At 37.6% G+C, this 6,668-nt stretch overlaps 1 long non-coding RNA gene across 1 annotated transcript; it reads right to left on the reverse strand.

The window, feature by feature from the left end:
- Window positions 1-2,907: 2,907 nt before the first annotated feature.
- LOC146316905 (uncharacterized) lies at window positions 2,908-4,767 on the reverse strand. The gene is made up of 2 exons (XR_014771757.1): window positions 4,703-4,767; window positions 2,908-3,303 (listed from the first exon to the last, which is right to left on the reverse strand). It is a non-coding gene; the product is annotated as an uncharacterized LOC146316905 (long non-coding RNA).
- Window positions 4,768-6,668: the final 1,901 nt, after the last annotated feature.

The following is a 6,668-nucleotide window of genomic DNA, read 5'->3' on the forward strand; positions in this document are numbered from 1 at the left end:
TGCAGATCTGTCCCTCTTCCTGTTTGTAACCACCGACTCCAAGTCTGTCACAGCCAAACGGTCTGCTATTAATTAGTCGAATGTTGTCGACAGAACTGTGGGAATGTTATTTACTCACTGCGACAAGAAACTGATAGGTCTATTCAACTGTCTCACTATATGACTCATGAGCGACTGAATAACTAATGTGTGCGCTCTCAGAGTACGAGCTTATCACTGAGAGTTTCCTGCTCACCGACGGCTTTACTCCTGTGATAAGTTCTACTTATCAAACCACATGCAAAAGTAAGTGGATGTTAAATGCAACTTTAACCAGGTAAAATAGAACTTAATATAACCTTTAAATCTTAGTATTTTTGGAACGATTGCCGATTAAATTTCCAGTCAGTTTTAATGCATCAAATTGCTAAATGGATTGAAGTATGAAAATCCTCTGCAGAGGTCACAAGAAAAGCATCCCAGTTAGAACTGACACTATTAATTGATTAATACTCAACTATTAAATTAAGTAACAAGTATTCTTATAATCAGTTTGAGTAAGTGAGTTAAACTTTTCTGATTAGTTTCTTATAAGTGAATATTTTCTGGTTACTTTACCCCGTAAACTGAATATCTTTAGGTTGTGGACAAAACCTCATCTTAGACTTTAGAAACACTGATCACCATTTTATGATATTTTATAGACCAAACAACAAATTAACAATGAAAATAATCATTAGTTGCAGCCCAATTCCAATGTCAAACTGGTTCTATGGAGGATGGAAATATGTTTTTGACTATAACCTGAATGATTTTTTTGGACATGCAATGACCCAAGGAAAAGGTGACAAATATAATACAGAATAAGGATTTAAAAACTCACACTGGCCCAGTGGTGACTGCTACACAGCTTGTTGGACTTTTTTTTATTTTATTTTGGCTCAAGTATTAGTTATAAATGTTCACTGACACGTTATTTTTCTTGCAGTTTGGAGTATTAAAGTTTTGAGAATAAGCGATGACAGCATCAAAAGACGCTTTCAAATATGAAGGCTCAACTCTGTCAAACAAGAAGTTTAAAAAAAAGGTTTATCTGGCAAAAAAAAATTGAAAATAGATGATTTTTTTTTTTTTAGTTAACAGTTTGCTTGTTTTTTTTAACTTGTCTTTTTCCAAGAACCCACAGAGAAATGTATTTGCTGACACGAGAAAAGGTTCACAATTTACTGTAATGTAAATGGTGGGGTTATTGTAATGACCCTGAACTGTGCTGCCTGCATATCTTGGACTCATCTTTTATCTTTTTTTAATGAAACGGTTCTCTGAACTGACACAGCCTATTACATATATATGAAAAACACACAAAACAAAGCCTACAAAAACAACAGGTTGCCAAAAAAACTTTCAGGGCGTTCAGGAACAGCACCTGAAGGGCTCGTTACATCACGTGCTGGAGTCTTAAATGCCCATGAATTGTGCGTGAGCGTGTATTGAAGGGCAGGACAGCCGTATTATAGCGGACCTCTCCCTGAACTCGAGTTTTCTCTGCAGGCTTGTTCACTAACAGCTGAGGCCTGCAGGGGCTCTGCCCTGCTGGCCCAGTCATTAGCTCCTCCACAGCACGCTCCCAAAGCTGTTCTGCTAATGGACGCCAAATAATAATCCAGCCAATCCCTCCAACGCACACATAAGGAACTCGTATTCACACCACAATGGATGCACCGCTCCTTCCTGCCGTTCCATCACCTCGCATCCTCATCTGTACAAACAACTCGTGTTAGTCAACATCTGTTGCTTTTGTTTCCCCCATTTTATTACAAAAACAGTATTCCATTTCCAACAGGGACAACATACAGTAGAAAACACACCTTTTTTAACAATAAAAAAAAGTAAGAATGCAAATTTATCATAACAATTATGATAAACAATTCATGTTACTTGGGTGTTACTTGAGTGGTTAAAGGGATAGTTCTGATTATTTGAAGAGAGGTGGTCAGCAGTCATTTCAGCCACCAGAAAAATCTATGTCAGTTCAAGTGTACGCTATCTTTAAAATAATTCACCGCAGACATCCTTGTCTGACAGGAACCCGCCATTATATGTATCAAAATATGTCACAGGAGTTGTCGGTCTACTGTTGCCTTGATCGGCTAGTTTGTGTTATTGTGTGACTTTGGCGTTTTAAAAGGTTAGTTCAGATTCACTAAATTCGCACAGTAACACAAACTAAGAGATCAAGGCAGCGGCAAACCAGCAACTCCTGTGTTCTGTGAGGTAAAATTCTTATTTTTGCTGTAAGAAATCCGGTTAAGCAAGAGAGAGACATACTGAGCTTATAAAACGTCAGTTTTCCGTTGGAAAAATCTGTCTGACGGCGAGGTAAAGTGGTGAAAATATTCTAAATATAACAAACACTTAAACTGATAGATTTTTTTTTTTTTTTTAGGTAGACCTATTTTTTAACTGGCCCACCATCACCTGCAGGAAATACACTGACTACGGATAAATATCTTATTCAAGCCCACTCCAAATAATCCGAACTATCCCTTTAAGTTGGTACTTTAAGCGTGTGCTGAAATGTCAGTCTTTTCTATGCTGCACTGTCTACAGTCTGGGTAAGATTCAGAGCTACGCGGTAGTGTCCTGAACTACTGAGTTATTGCTCCTGTGACAGTTTGCATTTACAACCTCACACTTCATTGCCACACACACACAAGTAAAAGTACTGCATTCAGTAAGTATAAATAGGATTATCTGTTAAGACTTCTGTCATGTACAACGTAATTACAACTCCAAATTTCCAAATATCCCTACAAGTGACAGTTAACATTGATTATCACAGTAAATACGGTTCTATTCAAAACCTTCACAAAAATCCACATTACAGCATTTCATAGTATAAAAATAAGTTAAAAATCTGCATAAATATTTTACACAAAACAGTTATAAAATATGCTGTTTTCTGACAAGGTTACACAAAACATTTTTTTTTACACCGTTGGATATTAAGCATATTATCAGTTTGGTGATTGTTAGAAAAAAAAAACCCATTCATTTAAGTTTTTGATGAACACAAACTTTTCAAAAAATTGTTAGTCCCATTTTACACCACACTTGGCTACAACAGTCATTTCAGATATACAAAATTGAAGAGGGAAAACAGGAGAAGTGCAGCATAGCCAAGTTTCGCTTCCTTTCATCGCCACTTCACTCTCCCCCCGTTCAGCAGAGACAGATGAAGAGCGTCCCGTCCCATAAAGACAAACCTCCTATGAACAAGCGTTTTCCCCTTAAGTATCGAGTCCACAGACGACTCCTTACAGGCTGAGCACAAAGACGGGAGAGAAAGACGGAGAGAATGAGTTGTTCTCAGTGTGTCAAGAGAGAGATTACAGTATGAGAAATGGCCTTTATAATGGATGTGCAGAAAACTGAGCTGACTTCCTTTGCAAACACATTACACTGTGTATTTTAGAGCTTTTGCTACAATGAACCACTGAGGTCAATTAATGGAATAATGAACACGTCCAAACATGACCTCACGTTGGAGTTAGACTGGGGAATGCCAAGGGTCGTGGCTCAAAAATGGCCTGCTTCCCAATTAACTGGCTTCACGGTACACGGGAACTGTGAAACTGTGGGCGATAAGTAATCATCTGAGATGATGTTTCACCACAGGAGAACCAGAGCCACGGGTTATACTGTGGATGCACAAAACATTACCATACCATCAAAGCATCGGCATTGTTTGATCTCCATTATAGCAAAAATAATATGGAAATTCAATGTGTGTGTGTGTGTGTGTGTGTGTGTGATACTGCAGCATAGACATGAAGCAGTTGAGTTAACAAGTAAGAAAAAAGCTCTGTACTGTCTGCAGACAAAGACCAACATTACTGTGAACTTCAAAAGTTGTGCACAGATGTTGATAAAAGATACTTTTTAGTGCATCAGCCTACCCTTTCTGTACATCTATTTCTACACCATCACTGCTACAAATTATGGCAACACTACCCTTATTAGAAATACATTTAAAGTTTAATTCAAAACAAGAAGAAAAACAACCAAAAGGACAGAGTTAAGTCATTTATAGAGATGAAAAAATGTAAACTTCTGCAGTTCAAATAAAATAGTTGTTAGACTTGCTGCAGTTCCAATACAGTGTACTAAGGCGTTTAAAACAATAAGATTTCTGTTGATTATACGTTCAATAGTATTGAAAGTACCACAGCTATTAAAAAAATGATGCAAGTGCTCACTGAAGACTTTGTTCAGTGACTTTTTCTGCACCAGCTCTGCGTGCAGGTTTTTAATTTAAAAAAAAAGAAACAACAAATATCCTATTTTGTGTGCCTAGGACTTTTTTTTTCTTATTTGCTTTTTTTTCTTATTTGTTGAGTATTGTTTTTTTTATATTAGTGTTGTCTACAAGTTTACAAGTGTACTCCTGTCTACACAATGCAGTATGTGACGTTGTGTTACTTTTCGTCCAAGATCCTCTTTAACTTGTGCATTTGTTGTGTAATGTGTAATGCACTTATTGTAATCGATTAATTCCATTCTAATTGTTGGCTGTGAGCTACTACAGAGCTGTGTTTCGGCCAATCACACACCATAGTACTGCTGGTGTGCAGAATCAATATTCAAATATATCTTTCAGTATATATATCAATATATTTGATGTGTATTTAATATGTACACATGTTGAACTGCTTCAGCTTACCTGCGCTTCAGCCGCTTCTGAGGAAGAGCCCTGTAGAGACAGAAGGAGTTCATGAGACCACTGTGGAAGAGTATCTTTGTTATACAATCAGAGTTTGAAACTGAGGACGTACTGTTGTCCCGAGGACAATAAAAATAGCACACGGGACATAAGGATATGGTGTCTGGGACAATGCTGGGACAATAGAGAACTTGTCATTACACATGAAATTATTACGTTCATGCATCATTATCATCAATATCAGTTGAACGGTTAGGTGAATTTGAAAAATGTGAGGTGTCACAGGCACAAACTGCGCTGTGCGCTTACACACACTGTCATGATGTTAGAAACAAAAATTAAGTGTGTCTGTGTGTCCTGTCCTGTCTGTGTCTTCAAAGCGTGTGTATGTACATTTCCATCACTGAATATAATCAGAAACAAGTTTGCATTTGCACTGATGCATTTATTGATCAAACAGCGAGAAATGAACCAGAAACAGTAACTCAGCTAAGACTAAAATAATTATAATTATTATTATCATCAATTAATAAAATGATTGATGAAACCAGGGTGAATTAATTTCTATTAATATAGAATTGCAGAGAACAACTAAAAGAACTTCCAGTGAGTCAATGAAGTGATGTGGAAAACAAAGAAACAAAATTAACTGTATTATAGTATTTATAACTATACAAACGTCATTTTGGGATAACTGTCGTTAAAGTCTTGGACAGCTGAAAGTAGAATTTTGACAGTTGCAGGCCATTGAGGAAAAAGTTAATTTCGAGCGCTGTACACAATGTGAAAATGTTTGAGCTGATTTCAGTTGACTTGTGACAAAATGCAAGAACCTTGGCATGGAAACATTGTTGAAATAATATAATCCCACTCTGCCACTACGTCAGTCTCCTTCTGTCTATCCCATTCACATGTACAGGGGTTCAAACTCTCTACTATATTTACTGCCACAGGCACCAACCACCTCATTTGTTTGGGGATTTCATGCATTAGGACAACCTTGACATAAACTGGCTGAGTGCTGACGGTTATATTCAACTATGAAACCAGAGGCCAGCAGCAGCCCCTGCAGTTACTGAGCCTTCAGGTCTAATTAAAATCAGCCAGCCTGTGTGCTGATCAGCACACTTGCGAGCCATATATCTCCGGTAAGATGACCACTCTGTTATTTTAGGCGCATTGTTCCTCTTTCAGGATGCATTTTCAGCCTTTTATGGTGCACCATAAAGCTAACCTTGTTTTTTCATCTCAGTGATGAGTGCAAGTCTGGCAGAGCTGCACAGGATCCAAATAATATCAGAGCTAGTGTTTAGTGGAATGTGGTGCACTTGAAGACAGAGAAAATATAGGCTGCGGAGTTGAATTTGCACAGAGGAAAGAAATTATTTTTCTAGTTTAAAATCTGTAACTGTGATCATTTCTATGTTGGAATGAACAAAGTGATTTCGACTGCATCATTTCTTCAAATAAGTCTTCTGTTTTAATATTAAAACAAGGCGCTTAAACACATGAAATGCAGTCTGAATATATAGGAAACATCTCTAATACATAAATAACAGGCCTCTTCATTATCATTGCGTGTGTTTTTTGACAAATTAAACCATATCTTGCTCAAGGACATCCTTGATCAGGTTGTACAATGTTTCAAACAGCCAGACAAACATAAATGTGTTTTCTCTGCACTTGTCTTTTTTAACTCAACTGTTGAAGTCAGGAGTTGGTGCCACCTGGTGGAACAAAGCGTAAAGGATGCAGACACACAAACACAGAGCCTCACATACACACACATTCACACACAAAGGTGTGTGGGGAAGAGGCAAGCGCTTGCAAACACTTTCTTGTGACACTTAAATGCTTCACACAATGAATCCTACTGAGGATTAGATAATGTTTCCACATGGACAACATGTGTTTGGCAAAGAAAGACGGATCTGCAGCAGTGTGTGTGTGTGTGTGTGTGTGTGTG

Source organism: Lutjanus erythropterus, chromosome 13, assembly GCF_056507025.1.
Source record: "Lutjanus erythropterus isolate fLutEry1 chromosome 13, fLutEry1.hap2, whole genome shotgun sequence".
NCBI lineage: Eukaryota > Metazoa > Chordata > Actinopteri > Lutjaniformes > Lutjanidae > Lutjanus > Lutjanus erythropterus.